Source organism: Macaca fascicularis, chromosome 6 (genome assembly GCF_037993035.2).
Source record: "Macaca fascicularis isolate 582-1 chromosome 6, T2T-MFA8v1.1".
Taxonomy (NCBI): Eukaryota; Metazoa; Chordata; class Mammalia; order Primates; family Cercopithecidae; genus Macaca; species Macaca fascicularis.
Window position 1 is genome coordinate 161,545,941 of NC_088380.1, and position 16,168 is coordinate 161,562,108.

The 16,168-nt window shown below is 45.4% G+C and overlaps 1 protein-coding gene across 11 annotated transcripts in view; it reads left to right on the forward strand.

The window, feature by feature from the left end:
• LARP1 (La ribonucleoprotein 1, translational regulator) overlaps positions 1–16,168 on the forward strand; it is a 140,808-nt gene that overhangs the window by 79,729 nt on the left and 44,911 nt on the right. The window lies entirely within an intron of this gene.

Sequence of the window (16,168 nt, forward strand, 5' to 3'; positions counted from 1 at the left end):
GCTAACTGGTTTAAACCATTGAAAATAAAGGGGGTGCTTAATGCCTTTACAGTCAAAGAAGTAGAAGCACTGCTAGTCCTAGGGAAGCCAGAATAGCCAGTCCTGAAAACAGCATGTTGCAATTTTTATTTCTTTTCAGGTTGCTTCATTTGGAGGAGAGGACATTGGGGGTTTACTAACAGTCCCTCAAACTGTGTTCTCTTCCTTCTCCCCTCCTTCCCTTCCCCCCTTTCCCTTCCAGAGCCCTCTTATGCAAAAGACAGTGCAGAAACCTCCGTTTTCTTTCACATCCCTCCTATCCACCTACAGAATGAGGGAAAACAACTTTAGAACACTCTTTGGTCCTTCTCCACTCTTTAAACTCAAAAGGGTATAATCATCCGCGGGAGAGAGCACTCCTTTTAAATGGGGCTACTCATCCTGGCTGCTGCTTGGCTAATGGTGAACCTGCCTTGTGGGTTTTAAATCAGCCATGACATCAGGTGGTATTGGGTGCCTGAGCTGGCATTTTGTGTAAGTCCAGGAGCCCTTGATAGTGTGCGTCACTGGGGTTATTGATCGTGGGAAGAAGACAGCTTGGCTGGCATCTCACCTTTTCCTCTGAGTGGAGAAGCTGACTTGCTTTAATTGCCCAAAGCAAAATTCTCAGTAAGGGTAGATTTGCTCTGTTATTGTTTTTTGGAATCTTAAGGTAAGAGAGTGTCTACTCGTTGGTTTAGAACCTTTGGAATAGGTTTTGACAGCCTAACTCAAGTTAATTCCGTAGCTTCTCTCTCTAAGCTTGTTGTTAGGACTTGTGTGTATTTTGAGAGAGAATTCTGTGATTGGGCTGTCAGTCTTATAAGGCTAGATGGTGGCACTTTCTCTGGAGTCTACATGAATCTCTGAAGTGCTTTTCCAGCCCTGGTTTTATTTACAGCTTCGACCAATTTAAATGTGACACTAGTGGAGTGGCTGTGTGGTCTTGGGAATTTTTGTGTTCTGTGATGCATATGTTTTTGGGAGTCTACAGAAATGAGTACCTCATAAGCAAACTAAAAGCTTTCCAAAGCTTGCTGTAAATGCCTATTTTTAGCCTTACTTTTGGCTCAGATGTTGGTGTTTTAGTTCTTTAAGGGACACATGCAGTAACTAGTAATAAAATATGTTTTGTGATATCTCTCCTTTCTTGTGGGGTTCTGTATTCTGCTTTAAGCATCCAAGTCTTACATTTGTAGTTTTAAGTCTTGGGATTTGCATTTTGGTTTTTTAGATCTCCCTCCCTCCCCAGAGTATTTTTAAATGTTTAAAATTTTTGCCTTATCCTAGCCATACCCCTTCTAAGTATAAGGTCCAAGATGTCTAAGTTAAGAGATGATATATATAGCGAAAGTTCTGGGGTCAAACTGCGTGGGTTCAAATGCCAGCTCTACCACTTGTTAGCTGTGCCTCCTTGGGCAAGTTATTTAACCATTCTGTGCCTCACCTTCTTAATTTGTATAATAGGTATTTATGATTTACTTGCCTCATGGGGGTATTATGAGAATTCGTTGTTATGATAAGTGTATTTAGCCCATTGCCTGGCAGGTAAAAGTTGTTACTCTGGGTCTTGGTGGGACTTTTCTCTGGGTCTCAGCTTTTCTCTACCTGTAATATAATGGGGTTGCTGAATGCAGATCTTTCCATTTCTTTTGTTATATCATTACTCCATGACATGTATGGGATCTGTCCCCTTAAAACTTGACTTTTGCTTATCCACAGACATGAAGGGCATGGGATGGATAATTTAAAGGTTGGTGACTCTTAAGAATTAGCTGTTTTTTGCTTCGGAATGTGGTGAGATGAATTTTTAAAAAATAAGTTTTAATTTTTTAATTTGCCTTTTGTGAAGATTTTCTTTTGGGGGGAGTTGCACGTGTGCTTTCAGGGATATGAGGAAAAGTCAGCCTAACTGTACTGAAAGTTTGCTGTGGCTGGTGCACGTGTAGTGCCGTGAGACTTGAGAGTACAAATAGTCCCCAACTTATGATGGTTCAATTTATGATTTTTTGACTGTATGTTGATGAGAAAGTGATACACATTTATTGGAAACTGTACTTCAGGTACCCATACAACCATGGTTTTTCACTTGCAGTATAGTATTCAATAAATTAATTACATGAGACATTCAACACTTAAAATAGGCTTTATGTTAGATGCTTTGGCATCTGTAGGCTAATATCAGTGTTCTGAGTGCATTTAAGATAGGCTAGCCTAAGTTGTTTTATTATTATTATTATTATTTTTTGAGACAGTCTTGCTCTGTTGCCCAGGCTTGAGTGCAGTGGTATGATCTTGGCCCACTGCAACCTCCGCCTCCCGGCTTCAAGCGATTCTCCTGCCTCAGCCTCCTGAGTAGCTAGGACTACAGGTGTGCGCCACCATGCCCAGCTAATTTTTGTATTTTTAGTAGAGATGGGGTTTCACCACGTTAACCAGGCTGGTCTTGAACTCCTGACCTTAGGCAGTCTGCCCACCTTGGGCTCCCAAAATGCTGGGATTACAGGCGTGAGCCATGGTGCCTGGTGCTAGGCTAAGCTTTGATGTTCAGTAGGTTAGGTGTATTAAATGCATTTTCAATTTAATTATATTTATTTATTTTTTAGACAGGGTCTCACTCTCACCCAGGCTGGAGTATAGTGGCACAATCATAGCTCACTGCAGTCTTAAACTCCCGGGCTCAAAGGATCCTCCCAGTTTAGCCTCCCTAGTAGCTGGGACTACAGGTGCATGCCACCACACTGGCTAATTTTTTTCTGTATTTTTTATAGAGATGGGGTTCTGCCATGTTGCCCAGGCTGGTCTCGAACTCCTGGGCTCAAGTGATCTGCTGGCCTAGGCCTCCTGAAGTGCTGGGATTACAGATGTGAGCCACCATGGCTGGCCTTATGGTATTTTCAGGATGTAACGCCATCTTAAGTCAATAAGTGTCTGTATATCATTTCCACAAGCCCGCATCCACCCTAGCCGGGGTAGTCAGTAGGTTTGTTTTGTGTACACCTTTAACTTGATGTGTAGTAAGAAACCTAGTGCTGAAGTTTGGAACAAGGTCTGAGACTTAAATGTTTATGTTCTGAGCATCATTTTTTTCTGTGTCCCTTTGAAATGCAACCAACTGGCCCAAAATTTAAAAAGATTATAATTCAGCAATCCTGTGGTGCCCCAGAGATCCTCTGCTGCACTGAACTGGGCCCATGTAAACCTCTCTGCTTTGCTTCCTGGGTGTGGGCCCTTCCCCAGATTGCCCTGGTTGCACTAGCTGGGTGTCTGTGTGGATCTAGAGCATCACCATGACCTTGCAGTGTCAAAGCGACTTCACCGTTATTAAGAGCTGCTTTTTTTTTTTTTTTTTTAGAGATGGAGTTTTGCACTTGTTGCCCAGGTTGGAGTGCAATGGCACAATCTCAGCTCACCACAACCTCTACCTCCCAGGTTCAAGCGATTCTCCTGCCTCAGCCTGGCGAGTAACTGGGATTACAGGCATGCACCACCATGCCCGGCTAATTTTGTATTTTTAGTAGAACGGGGTTTCTCCATGTTGATCAGGCTGGTCTCAAATGCCTGACCTCAGGTGATCCACCCGCCTCAGCCTCGCAAAGTGCTGGGTTGGGATTACAGGCATGAGCGATCGTGCCTGGCCCTAGGGGCTACTTCTGAGCGTGCTCATGACCAGCAATGTGGACGCTGGCAAACCCTTTGCTTTCTCTGTACCTCTGTTTCTTCATCTGTAAAATCTCAGCGTATTAGACTAGGTCTAAATGTCTTAAAAGTTTCTAGTATCAAAACTTTTTTTCTAAAACTCCCTCCCCACAAAAGAAAGAAACCAAAGTAGAGCTTTATGTATGTGTAGCTTTATATTTGCATCATGATTAAGAATCCAAGCTCTCTGGAGGCTGGAGAAACTCTTCTGGCTTCAGGAGCCTAAGTCGATGGCTTGGGGGTGTATAATGGAGCAGCCAGACGTTATGTGCCTTACAGCGTCTGAAAGCACACAGCACTGTCTGAAAATTTCCTCCACCAATAAAAACTGAACCTAAATCTAACAGAACCATAGATCTAACTGCCAGTTTATAGGGAAATGGGGCTACAGGAACAGACTAATTAGCCATGAGGTAGGCAGTTACTCAGTTTCTAAATGTGAGAAATTCTACAAAACACACTATTTCCAATAGATAAATGGCATTTTTAAAAAGGAAGAACTGTTACAGATGAAGAGAGTTGAGACATCAGTCGTGCATTGTTGTGGATCTTGTTTGGATCTTGATTCTTGACCAAATGTCCAAAGATGTTTTGATGACAACTGAGGAAATTTGACTATTTTAAGATAAGAAATTATCTTATTTTGTCAGGGATGATAATGGTATTTTGATTATTTTTAACTGTGTAACTGGATATATTGTGCACCCCCAGCTAAAAACTGCTTGGTTAGTCTATTCAATAAGACTTCAGGCTTTTTCCTATCGTACACTTGATCTTAGCCAAAAGGCCAAGAAGCAATATAGTGTGAATCACTTTCTCTTCTTCTAAGGAGAGGTCACAATTAGGACACCCTTTGAAGGGGAGAGTGGGAGGCAGCTTTCATCGGGAGCCTTCAGCTGGCCTGGCCCCTTTGCTTCTGGACAGGTAGTTTGAGTTTCATACTGACCCGGAAGTGAGTGCCTGCCAGGTAGGGGAAGGTTTTTAGGAGGTGGGGCCCTTTGGGAGGTAGAGGATAGTCACAAACCTTCTTGAACTCTGAACCTCCTGAGGGATGGGGTCTTTTTGCTGACCCACCCACTGTCTACAGTGGGACCTGAACTGGAGTAAGCAATCTAATAGCTATTACTGAGCACCCATTCCCTTTTCTGGGAGGTGGGCAGGGGAGGAGGAGGAGAAGGAGGAGGAGCCGGCCTGAAACCACAAAAACCTCTTTAAAATGAAGAGCTTGGCAGAGGGGAGTGCCCCTGTTTGCAAAACCCAAGACAGCTCAAAGGGAATAATTAGGGTGTTGGGGCCACTGGAGGTTCAGCAGGTGCCTCAGTCCAGCCTCACAAACCTCCCTGGCTGGTCCAGAGTGATCTAAGGGAGTGGCCAGGAGAAAGGATGGCCTTACCTTGCCTGGGATTCAAGAAAGGAAGTGTTTGATTCCTCGCTAGTGAAAACATGGGAAACAGCACATCAATGTGAAGGGGGACGGTGATGGAATTTAAATTAGAACATGAGCAGGGTACTTCTCTCTACTCTCACTTTGTGACCTTAGATTGTTTGTCTAACCTCTGTTTTCCTTATTCACAGAATGGGGCTAATCCTGGTGCTGAGGTTGTTTAGAGGGTCAAATCGCTGTTAAGTATGGGGCAGCACAGGTGCTTTGGTTCACACCTGTAATCCTAGCACTTTGGGAGGCCGAGGCAGGCAGATCATGAGGTTGGGAGTTTAAGACCAGTCTGGCCAGCATAGTGAAACCTTGTCTCTACTAAAAATACAAAAAAATTAGCCAGGCATGGCGGCGTGCACCTGTAGTCCCAGCTACTCAGGAGGCTGAGGCAGGAAAATTACTTGAACCTGGGAGGGGGAGGTTGCAGTGAGCTGAGATCGTGCCACTGCACTCCAGCCTAGGTGACAGAGCAAGACTCCGTCTCAAAAAAAAAAACATCCTACACAGATGTAAGATGCAAGTTTTTTTTATTTCAGAAGATTGCATTCCAAAGCCAGATATTGGTAATTACTTACTCTGAGGGTTTATTTGTGCCTTTCCTCTACTGAGTGGATAATCAGGAGTTAGCTAAATTTTCAAGAAGGGCTATTTGTGATAGTTACCAGGGGCAAGTGACCAACTTCCCATGGCTAATAGCCTGGGATGTCTCCCTGAAAGATTTTCCCAGAATCAAGGACAGTCCTAGTGTGGCACCTTTTTTTTTTGGCTGAACCTTTAGACTGGCAAAGCCCTAGGTATGGGGAGGGGAGGAATGTAGGTCTTCATAGATGAATTTTGTAAAGCCAGCCTGGTAAATCTGTCATACATGGCGTGGGACTTCTCCATCTCAGTTTGATGTGCTGTTAATAAACCTAGATGATTCCTCCATGACAGGCCTTGTTTACAGGCCACTTTGTAATTACTCCCCAAACTAGTGGTAACAACCTTACTCTCAAGACATACATTCCAGCCACTCAAAGTTGTCTTTTTGCCTTAGAATGGAGTTGCAAGCTTCTCAGAGGAACTTAAGTCCCACAGTAGCCAGGAGCCATCTAGATAAATGATCTGATAGAGATAGGACTCTGGTTTTTGCTCTGCTTTTCACTTAAACTAATTTATTTAGGCTCCTGATAATTCAGAGATAGGTAATAGTGGTATAATAGGCACCATTTACTGAGTGTCTCACCTGTTCTAGCCCAAGTGATCTGCTGAGCAGAGGCTTTTTTTTTTTTTTTTTTTTAATTGAGAAAGAGTTTCGCTCCTGTTGCCCAGGCTGGAGTGCAATGCGCACGATCTTGGCTCACGGCAACCTCTGCCTCCCGGGTTCAAGCGATTCACCTGCCTCAGCCTCCCAAGTAGCTGGAATTATGGCCATGCGCCGCCACCGCCCCTGGCTAATTTTTTGTGTTTTTAGTAGAGATGGGATTTCTCCATGTTGGTCAGGCTGGTCTCGAACTCCTGACCTCAGATGATCTGCCCACCTTGGCCTCCCAAAGTGCTGGGATTACAGGTATGAGCCACTGCACCTGGCCCAGCAGATGCTCTTTTTATTCCCACTTCACAGATGAGGAAAGTGAGACTCAGGAGACGTTAAGCAATTCTTTCCTTCTAATTGCTCAGACTAAAGACCTTAAGATCATCCTTGCCACCTCTCTTTTTTTCTGGCTGGTTGCAGTGGCTCACACTTGTAATCCCAGCACTTTGGGAGGCCGAGATGGTAGGATCATGTGAACCCAGGAGTTCAAGGTTGCAAGTGAACTGTGATTGTGCCACTGTACTCCAGCCTGGGCGACAGAGTGAGACCCTGTCTCTAAAAAGTAAATGTCTTTTGGTGACCCCACATGTAATGTGCTAGTACATCCTTTGACTCTTAAAAACTGTCCTGGCTGGGCACAGTGCCTCATGCCTGTAACCCCAGCACTTTGGGTAGGAGGCCAAGGTGGGCAGATTGCTTGAGTCTAGAAGTTTGAGACCAACCTGGGTAACATAGGGATACCCCATCTCTTAAAAAAAAAAATTAGTCGGGCATGGTGGTATGTGCCTGTAATCCCAGCTCCTGGGGAGGCTGAGGTGGGAGGATCACTTGAGCCTTGGGAGGTAAAGGCTGCAGTGAAAGATAAGTGTGTCACTGCACTCATTCCAGCCTGGGCAACAGGGCAAGACTATCTCAAAAAGAAAAAGCTGCCTGTGTACAGTGGCTCACGCCTGTACTCGCAGCACTTTGGGAGGCCAAGGGGTGGCAGATCACCTGAGATCAAGAGTTCAAGACCAGCCTGGCCAACACAGTGAAACCCTGCCTCTACTAAAAATCCAAAAATTAGCCGGGTGTGAGGCTGAGGCAGGAGAATCGCTTGAACCTGGGAGGCAGAGGTTGCAGTGAGCTGAGATTGTGCCATTGCACTCCAGCCTGGGTGACAGAGCGAGACTCCATCTCAAAAGAAAAAAAAAAAAAACTGCGTCCAGGTTGGGTGTGGTGGCTCACACATGTCATCCCAGCACTTTGGGAGGCTGGGGTGAGAGGATCACTTGAGCCCAGGAGTTTGAGACCAGCCTGGGCAACATAGTGAGACCCCATCTCTTTTTTTAAAAAAATTAACTGGGTGTGGTGGTGCACTCCTATGTGGTCTCAACTACTCTGGAGGCTGAGGTGGGAGGATTGCTTGCGCCCAGGAGGTTGAGGCTATGTTGAGCTATGATTGTGCCACTGCACTCCAGCCTAGGCAATGCAGTGAGACCATGTCTCAAAAAAAACCAAAACAAAACTGGCTGGGTGTGGTGGCTCCCACCTGTAATCCCAGCGCTTTGAGAGGCTGAGGCGGGAGGGTCACTTGAAGTCAGGAGTTTGAGACCAGCCTGGCCAACATGGTGAAACCCAGTCTTTACTAAAAATAAAAAGTAGCTGGGTGTCGTGGTGCACACCTGTAATCCCAGCTACTTGGGAAGCTGAGGCACCAGAATCGCTTGAACCTGGGAGGCAGAGGTTGCAGTGAGCCGAGATCATGCCACTGCACTCCAGCCTGGGCAATAGAGCAAGACTCCATCTCCAAAAACAAAACAAAAAAAAACTAGGTCCAAATCTAAATGCTTTTACCACCTCATCTCTTGCTGGCCTGGACCATACATCATCATTTCTCATGTAGATTTTTGCAGCAGCCTCTTAAGTGGTCTCTTATCACTCCTACTTAAAGCCCTCTGGTGACTTCTAAGCAGAGTAAAATCCAGAGTCTTCAGAGTATTCTCTAAGACTGTACTTGATCTGGTCTCCCTCCATCTAACCTCTGACCTCATCTTTGATCACTTGCCCCTTCTTCACTCATTCCCTTCCAATATCAGTCCTCACTTCCTGAAACGTGTCATGTACTCTTTGCTTCAGATCTTTTGTTCTGTAGTGCTCTTCCCACACATCACTGTGGTGGAAATGCCTTCCCAGACCGCCCTATATGGACTAGCAAGCCCTGACCTTGGATTCCCTATCTCCATCCCTCTTACCCTGCTTCATTTTTCTTTTTAGCTTTTTTTTTCCCCCAAGGCAGGGTCTGAGTCTGTCACCCAGCCTGCAGTACAGCAGTGCAATCACGGCTCACTGCAGTCTCAGCCTCCCAAGCTCAAACAATCCTCCCACCTCAGCCTCCAGAGCAGTAGCTGAGACTACAGGCACACGCCACCACGCCTGGCCAGTTTTTAAATTTTTTGTAGGAATGGGGTCTCACTATGTTGCCCAGGCTGGTCTTAAACTCCTAGGCTCAAGCAGTCCTTCCACCTCGGTTTCCCAAAGTGCCAGGATTACAAGCATGAGCCACAACACCTGGCTAGTTTTCTTCTTAGCTCTTATCACCACTGGGTCAGAGACTTTGATACTTGACTACTTTTGTATTCCCAGCACCTGCAGCAGTGCCTGGCACAATGTAGTAGGCAGCTCGGTGAACACTTAGTGAAAGAATGAATTAATTGCATATTTTTAATGGCACTCATTCATTACATTTTGAGTGCTTACCATGTGTCAGATATAGGGGATACTGCAGTGCATAATAAAAAGTCGCCGGGCGCGGTGGCTCAAGCCTGTAATCCCAGCACTTTGGGAGGCCGAGACGGGTGGATCACGAGGTCAGGAGATCGAGACCATCCTGCCTAACACGGTGAAACCTCGTCTCTACTAAAAAAATACAAAAAAAAAAAAAAAAACAAAAAACAACTAGCCGGGCGAGGTGGCGGGCGCCTGTAGTCCCAGCTACTCGGGAGGCTGAGGCAGGAGAATGGCGTAAACCCGGGAGGCGGAGCTTGCAGTGAGCTGAGATCCGGCCACTGCCCTCCAGCCTGGGCGACCGAGCGAGACTCCGTCTCAAAAAAAAAAAAAAAAAAAAAAGTCTCTGCAAGAAACACATGCACTCAAAATTCAGTATGGAATGTGCTGTGTAGGGAATCCCAAAGCATGGAATTCTTTGGCAGTGTAGCAGGGACACCCAATTCAGTATAGGTCAGAGAAGTCTTCTAGAAATGGGAAGGATGAGTAGCAGTCATCTGAGAAGAAGCCTGGAAAGAGAACTCATTTTTGGTTGAGGGAAGGCCCTGGTGTTCCGGGAACTGAGTTCCTTGTGGTTCTAGTGTGGATGATTAGAAAGTAAGGTAAAGTAAGGTAAAGATTACCTTGTAATCTGTTCTGAATTCTGATTTTAGCTGGAAGGAGTGGAGAGACATTGAAGATTGTATGTGAGGGGAGTAGCATAGTCAGATTTTTCCTTTTGAAAGATGACTCTGACCACATGGCAGAACCTCTTGGGTTAAGAATAGGTGATTTGGGGTTTCCCATTTGATCCTTTAGGGCAAGGTTCCCAGATTACAAAATGGAGCAAATTTCCAAGTCATTCCTGAAATGTGGATCTTGGGCAATTATTAACTGTCATCATTTAGGGGTAGAGAGTGGCTGGGGTTTATGGGATATCTCAGACCCTTCAGAAGACTGCATTATCCAGAATGCAATCTCAGTTGCTGGAAGAAGCACAATTGCTGATGAACTGGTTGAGCTCATGCTTGCCTGCCTGCCCCTGCTGCAGCTGACTGGGTGGGAAGAACAAGAGGCCCTGAAAGTTGTAGAAGGGGCAGTGGGGCAGGCTTCCAGGTGGCAATCGTGCCCCCTTCTCCTGGGGAGGTCCACATGGCTAGGCTTCTAACCATCAGCTGGTTTTACAGCTATGCTGAGAACAGTGGGTTTGCATTTACCCACAGATAGGCTGCTACCCTGAGTTCTTGAGAACACTGGGCTATAGTTAGGCTTACCCAGCCCAGTTTCCTAGTTGTCAGCACTGTCTCCATTGCTGTGCCCTCAGGGCCTTGGTTTTCCCTTCCTCCTTTCAGAGAAGAGGGAATATTTGGAACTGGAAGGGCCTCAGAGGTCAATCTAAACCTCTCATTTACAGGTTGGGTACTTCAAGCCCAGAAAGGAAATAGGAGTTGTTCAGGATTCCAGTCAATTCAAAGCAAGGCTGAGACTTGAACCTGCTCCCACTATAGTTCTGTTTTCTACCTCTGGAGGAAGAAGTAAAATGGGGTAGTTGAGCATGAGCTTGGGACAGTCAGTCACGGTTAGCCCAGCCATTTGCCAACTGAGTGCCCTCGGATAGGTTGGTAACTTCTGGGCTTCAGTAAATGGGGCTATAGCTGGAGTGCCCACGTACTAGGATCATTGTTGAATGTGAGCTAGGTGAATATATAAAAACACTCAGCTGGAGCCTGGCACATAGTAATATGTGATAATGGTAAGAATGTTGAATGTTGTTCTTTTGAGGCCCTGAGTTTGGCCCAGGTCTTCAATTTGCTTAACAAAAGTCAGGTGCTATGGCTGGTCTTCCTTTGTTGTCCTGGGTCCTCTGCCCCTTGATTGCTGCAGTTTGGTTCTGAGTATACACAGGAAGGTAGCCTACATGAACTCTCAGAGCCAGTTTTTCTGACCTTGCCCTAGGCTGGCTCATGCAACTCCATATTGAAGTGGAATTTAAGGACTCACTGGGGACCATAATCTTGACAGTGAGAAGCTCAAGTTGTGGTGCTTGAGAATGCCCTAGTGTTAGAATGTCAGAGATGAGCTCAGGCGTTTTGCAGTAAAACTCCCCCACTCTCTCTCATGGCTTTCTGCAGCTATGAGTTTGAAGAAGCAGAGCTCTCTCTGATTTTTCTGTTCTGTATATGTATTTCCTGTTCTGCGTGTATATTAACAGTGCTAGGAGGAAGAGACACCAATTACATGGACGGAATAGCCTGGTTTTGGAGCCCAGTGTAGGAGTGGGGTTTGGAAATGGTGAGTGCAAGGTTGGGTATGGGAGACTGGATGCTGCTTCTAGGAATGTGGGAGACAGGAAATCAGGAACACTTAGAAGAATTGGCTCATTGGGCTGCATGCCTCCTTCTGTGAAGAAGGAATGGTTGAAGAACTAGGGTTATTTTGCCCAGGGAATCAAAGCTTGGGGGGTGGGAAATGCTGCTTGTCTTGAAATACAGAATTTTGATAGATCTTTTGCACTTGGCCTAAAGCTCTGATGGCAGGTGAAAGATGAAGGGTTAGTAGGTTTTGCCTATAGTCAAGTAGTAACTTTTAACAGTGCCCCTAAATGGATTCAGTTGTCACAGGAGATACTGAGTTTCTTGACATGGTAATATTTGGGACAGTTTAGAGCATGATTTGTTGTAGGGTTCTGCAGCTACAAGTTGGCAAAATACTTTTCAGATTTGTTAATTCAGAAAGTTGTGAATACTGTATCTGTTAGGTGTCAGGCCCTGAGATTCAGAGCTGTAAACAAGACACATTGCTGCCATGGTGGGGCTTATATTCTGAAAGGCAGAAGTCATCTGTCAGTCCAGCCTACTGACAAGTTTTGGTTGACTTGCATTTAAAAACACTTTAATCATCTTGTATTTAAAAATCAAGAAAATTATCTGGAAACCTAGGGAATTCTAGCATTAAAAAAATCAGTCAATAACCACTGAATTATGTACCTTATTTTTTATTTATTTATTTTGAGACGAAGTCTCACTCTGTTGCCCAATCCGAGTACAGTGGCGCGATCTTGGCTCACTGCAACCTCCACCTCCCGGGTTCACGTGATTCTCCTGCCTCAGCCTCCTGAGTAGCTGGGACTACAGGCGTGCGCCACCATGCCCAGCTAATTTTTGTATTTTTAGTAGAGATGGGGTTTCACTATGTTGGCCAGGCTGGTCTTGAACTTCTGACTTTGTGATCCACCTGCCTCGGCCTCCCAAAGTGCTGTAATTACAGGCGTGAGCCACCTTGCCCAGCCGTATTTTACTTTTTTTTTTTTTTTTTTGCCTGATCTAAGCTCACTGCAACCTCCACCTGCTGAGTTCAAGCGATTCTCCTGCATCAACCTCCCAAGTAGTGGGATTACAGGTGCCTATCGCGCCCGGCTAATTTTTTGTATTTTTAGTAGAGACTGGGTTTTGCCATGTTGGCCAGGCTGGTCTTGAATTCATGACCTCAGGTGATTCGCCCACCTTGGCCTCTCAAAGTGCAGGAGTTAAAGGTATGAGCCACCACCCCTGGCCAAATTGTGTACTTTAAATGGATGGGTTGCATGGTATGTACATTATGTCAATAAAGCTATTATGGGGGAAAAAATGAGAAGACCTAGCCACTCTGGGCCTCTCATGACTGCTGTCTGATGGCAGGGCCCAGCCTCCCTTTAGGTGAAGAGTGCCACAGCTTGGCTCTTGTAGGCCCTTGAGTTTGCTGTTTTTTATCCAGGCTTCCTTCCAGCATGAGGTCTGTGGACCCAGACTTTGTGTATTTCATCATAAAAATGAGAAAGGACAGCAGACTGCCTAGCTCACAAACAGAGGAACATCCTCATGGAAGAAGAATGAGAGGAGGCATTGGGGAAGACTTTAAGGCCTTAGGGTAGGAGTTGCACTCAGTAGAGGTGAGGTGGGGGAGTGAGTGTGATGGAGAGATAGGACTTACCTAGCTTTGTGGCCAGAGGCCCTGGAGCACCAATAGAAAGCTCTCTGAGAGTTAAGGGATGGGCTTGCCAGGTGAAACTGAGTTATGTTAGGCCCCAGTGAGACTTTGCTTCCCTCCCCTCATCTGCAAAATGGGTATAGCATCTTGGATCTCAATCTCTAAGGCTCTGTTAAGCACAAACACCCTGTAAGTGTGATCAGTCTCAGAGTATAAAGGAGAAAGATGTGGCTAGAGGCCTTGTGGCAGTAGCTGGGGGCAGCTTCAGTCAAAGTGTTAGGGAGTACCTCTCATGGTGAGCCAAGATGGGATTGATAAGGAGACTGGTGGTGAACCTTCTGGAGGAATAACAAGTACCAGGTGATAATGAGTTTAGAGTTCTCCAAGGAACAAGGCCTATATGAATGAGGAGAGAGAGACACAAAGAATCAGAAACAGGAGGCCTTTGGAGGCCAGCTTAGGGAGTCTGGATCCTGTTCTGAAAGCATCAAAAGAGGTGATATCACCTGATTTCTGCTTTAGGATTACTCAGTTCTATGGAAAATGGATGGAGGAGGTAGGAGGAGGAGGCAAGGCGGAAGCAAGGAGACTACTTCTGTAGTAGTTCAGGAAAAAGATGGAGAGTAGGGGGATGATGGCATAGTGACTTGGGCCTGATTTTTTTTTTTTAAACTAGCTGTTTTCTCCTGAGACTAGACCGCTTAAAGAGGAAGCTTTCTGATTGCTGTTTCCTATTTCCTCCTCACTTCTTGCTGTGTCTAGAAGCTGAATTAGTTACACTGTCTCGTGATCAGAAGGGTAGTTTAGGCAGGCATTTTCCCCCTGGTTTTGGATCTCTTGGCCCCAAAGCCAGGCTAAGGACAGGTGCTTCCCTGCCTAGGCTACCTCTCCCGGCCTGTCCCTGGCTCCCTTCCTGCCCCAGGATAGAAGTGGAATAAGAATGTGAGAGAATAGCCTGAGACACAGGCAAGGGCATGGTTGGGAGGGCAGTCCAGGAGGTGGGGACTGATCTTGACCCTGAGTCTGTGTGTCCTGGTTTTCTCTTCCTGACTTCTTGTCAGAAACTGCTGTGGGTTTTTGATTTCAGGTAAGATCCTTAGGGCAGAGTCAGAGCAAGCTGCTGGAGTACAGCATTTTTGTCCCATTCTCTAGTTTCTCCTGGCTAGAACTTCATTTCTCACAACTTTTATAAAAGGATTGGATCCTGACCGGGCATGGTAGCTCACGCCTGTAATCCCAGCACTTTGGGAGGCTGAGGCAGGTGGATCACCTGAGGTCAGGAGTTCAAGACCAGCCTGCCCAATGTGGTGAAACCCCATCTCTACAAAAATAAAAAAATTAGCCAGGTGTAGCAGCAGGTGCCCATAATCCCAGCTACTTGGGAGGCTGAGGTGAGAGAATCTCTTGAACGCAGGAGGTGGAGGTTGCTGTGAGCCAAGATCACGCCACTGCCCTCCAGCCTGGGCGACAGAGCGAGACTCTGTCTCAAAAAAAAAAAAAAAAGGGATTGGATCCTGTGCTGTCAAGTGCAGTGCTTATCAGTGAGTAATAGCCTTTGTCATGTCCCTGGGCTTAGCCAGGTGTCCTAGAGTCTGCCTTTTGGGTAGCTTGCTTTGGTGAGGACAGATGCCCCAGGAAGCCAGGCCAGAGTTCCTGGAGACCCTCTGCTAATCTCATGATTATTGAACTTCCAAGCTACCACACACTCCTATTCACTGTCACCATTCATTTTCACAGTAACCCTATGGGATCTAGCTACAGTGACAGTCCTCATTTTACAGATGAGAAAACAGGTGCTCATAGAGGTTCACTAATTTGCTCAAGGCTCCACAGTAGTTAGTAAGTAGCTGGGGTTTGAGCCCATGGCACACTGACTCCAGAGTTCATACTGTACACATCATCTGGCTTTGCATTCTCCTATTGTACATATCCTGCCAGGAAAACTGTTCGGGGAGAGAGAGGACTTGCACAGATCTTGAGATGCTGATATCTGTATAGGGCTCTTATGGCCCAGCCTAGACGCTTCAGCTCTGCCTCCACTGGCAGGGTGGGCTCTGGGGACATAAGCTAAGTGGGTATAAGCCAGGCACTGATCCTGCTGGGGAGTCCTGACTCTTCTTCCCTTAGAGATGTTCCTTTTCAGCTCTGTGGGGCCACGTGCAGGTCTGCTGGAAAGACCTTGTGGGTTTTCAGGCATGGCCTTAGGGTCAGTAGGAAAGGCTGGGGATGGGGTTCTCTACAGGCTTTGGGAGGCTCTCTTTGTGTTACCAAAGAGGATGGAAAATACCCTATGTGTTGGGCCTTTTAACTTCTTTTGAAGGGGAAATCTTCAGGTTGCTCAAGCAACACCAATTCATTGTAGAAAAATGTCCTAATATATTTTAGCAAAAAGAAAAACAACCTCTTGGTAATCTGCCCACTAAATATCCAACCCCCATGAACATGAATACACCTGTAAATATAATAAGCCTTGATGGGATTGTATATCTTTCTAGACCAGTGCTAGCCACATACATTAAAATTTTCTAGTAGTCATATTTTTTTAAAAAGTAAAAATGGGAAATCAGTTTTAATTATTCAAAATGCTGTTTTAACATAATGTAAAAATAATGAAATGTACATTCTTACTAAGTTTTTGAAATTTGATGTCTTTCACACTTAAACTTCTTGATTTGGACTAGAAACATTTCAAGTGTTCAGTATTCACATTTTGTGGCTCGTGACTATGGTATTGGATAGCATATTTCGAGTGTGTGTGAGAGTATACATATATATACACCTTTTAATAAAAAGACAAAATGGGATCATAGTATAGTAGCCTTCCCCTTGTCCATGGGGGATACATTTCAAGACCCTCCAGTAGATGCTTGAAACTTCAGCTAGTACTAAACCTATGTGTTTTTTCCTGTATGTACATAACTATGATGAAGGTTAATTTGTAAATTAGGCACAATATATTATAATAAAAGTTATGTGAATGTGGTCTCTTTCTTAAAATACCTTTTTTTTTG